The following is a 2,360-nucleotide window of genomic DNA, read 5'->3' as shown; positions in this document are numbered from 1 at the left end:
TGACCCTCCATCAATCGATTGTTATATTAATCAATACGCAAATATATCATATCAATCCATACGTAAATATACTGACCCTCTATCAATCGATTGCTATATTAATCAATACGCAAATATATCATATCAATCAATACGTAAATATACTGACCCTCTATCAATCGATTGCTATATTAATCAATACGCAAATATATCATATCAATCAATACGTAAATATACTGACCCTCCATCAATCGATTGCTATATTAATCAATACGCAAATATATCATATCAATCAATACGTAATAAATCGTATCAATCTATAAAATTATATGAAATTACTGTTGAATTAATCCAATCCTACCATATTTAAATAATATAAAAAACTATCGCAATTTATCAGAAATCAAAAGAATTCCAATAAATGATAAAGCTGAGGGAAAACAATATTTCACGTGAAATGGTTTTCTTATAAGAGAATTAATGTGCACATTTGTACAATTAAATTATATCAACCAATGCAAATTGACCTCAATCGATGAAAATTGACCCTCTGTTAGGTTCGACGACACATCTTTCTGGTGTTTAATTTAATTATTGCTAATTACTACTCAAACTCTAAATATACCCTCTCATTAAAATGTATACCACAATAAATCATCATTCCAGACATTTCTCATTACTTTTTTTTTTTGATGTTAACTCAACAAAAAAAAAGCTATCTAATGATGAAAAACAAACTGTAAATATTTGTATCCTAAAAAATTGAATCTTCCGTTTAACATATCTAAGTTAAAATGCAAGTTACGTAAATTAGCAAACTAAATTAAAATGCAGGCTAAGTTGAAATGCAAGCTAAATTAAAATGCAAGCAATGAAATTTTACAAGAAATACAAAGTATTGTCTAATTCCTATACTGGAAGAATGTGGAAAAAGCCAAATATGGAATATGAATGATTCATTTAAGGATTATTATCATATGAATCATTGAACATTCCACAAACATTTTAAGGGTTCTCTTTTCTCTCTCTCCCTCTCTCTCTCTCTCCCTCTGTTTCTCTCTCTCTCCTTATCCCTCTTTCTCCAAGTTGCATTGTCGAATATTTTGTTGAGGAGCATTCTTAAACTGTACTTGTTCTTCTTTTCCTTTATTCCATTTCAATTTCGATTATTTTTTAAAAACTTATTATTCCTTTCAAGCTTTTGTTTCCCTTTACATGCATTGTTTATTCACAGCGAAAGAAGCAAAACAAAGGAGTAACAGATGCTTGGCCTTTTTTTTAGTTATTCAATCATACGCTGAATAACATATGCTTGGCTATTTCTTTCAGTTATTTAATCATAAGCCAAATAACAGATGCTTGGCCACTTTTTTTTTTTGTTTGGTTATTTAATCGATTGCTGAATAACAAATGCTTGCTTAGCTTAATTTTTTTTTTTTTTTTTTTCTTAATTTAATCTATCTCTCCCTCTCCTACGGGACTCAATTTGTGGGAAAATATGATCAAAAAATTAGTAAAAAAGAAAAAAAGAGAAAATAGATTTGTGTAAAGGAGTAACAGTATATGTAAAAGAGAAGAAAAGTACTTAAGATAACAAACAAAACTGATTAAAAGAGATGCCGCAAAAATTGTTGTCAACGAATTGATTTCTTGTTTTGTTTTATTTTTTAAACATTACAAATATTCTCATAACAATTAGATTTCTAAACATTTATTTAAATGAGAGAACTAATGGCATTACAAATTAACAGTGATGATAAACATGCAAAATTCATTCATATCTTCTATTCAACAAAACATGTTTTCTTTCAGACAAAAGTTTAATTAGCTATAAAGTATAAAAATGCAAAAAATTAGCAAGAGAAGAAATTTAGAAAGTGAAAAATTTGCCTGATAGTGAAATATGAGTGCTACCATTGCTCCATGATAACATTCCTTATCATCCAGTGATTATTGTACTGAAAGCACAAAAAAAAAAAAAAATTAAACAATAAGCGAACTTTCAACAATTATTTTATCCCGCGTTTAACAGATATGGGATCCACCAAAACTATCCATCCACTAATGATGATGACAAAGCAAACCAGCAAATAATTTGTTACACCTCTCACTTCTCACTCTTCTATCTCTTTTCTTGCAAATATAGTAGTGTCACAGTCAATAAGTAAATATCATATGATCTGCGGGTGATACCTCTGTCATCCGGAATTCACATGACATTTCATTGAACCCAACTCTCTTATATACTAGAAATACTAGTAGTAGCAAGATTGATGATAGAGGAAACAATAAGATGTGACGATTTTTTCCTTCATTTTGCTAAACTTTCTATCCAATATTAGGAAGTATTTGAAAGGAAAAAGAGTTCCTGATTGATAATG

The sequence above is a fragment of the Loa loa genome (assembly GCF_000183805.2).
Source record: "Loa loa unplaced genomic scaffold supercont3.266, whole genome shotgun sequence".
Lineage (NCBI taxonomy): Eukaryota > Metazoa > Nematoda > Chromadorea > Rhabditida > Onchocercidae > Loa > Loa loa.
Note: the sequence above shows the minus strand (reverse complement) of the source record.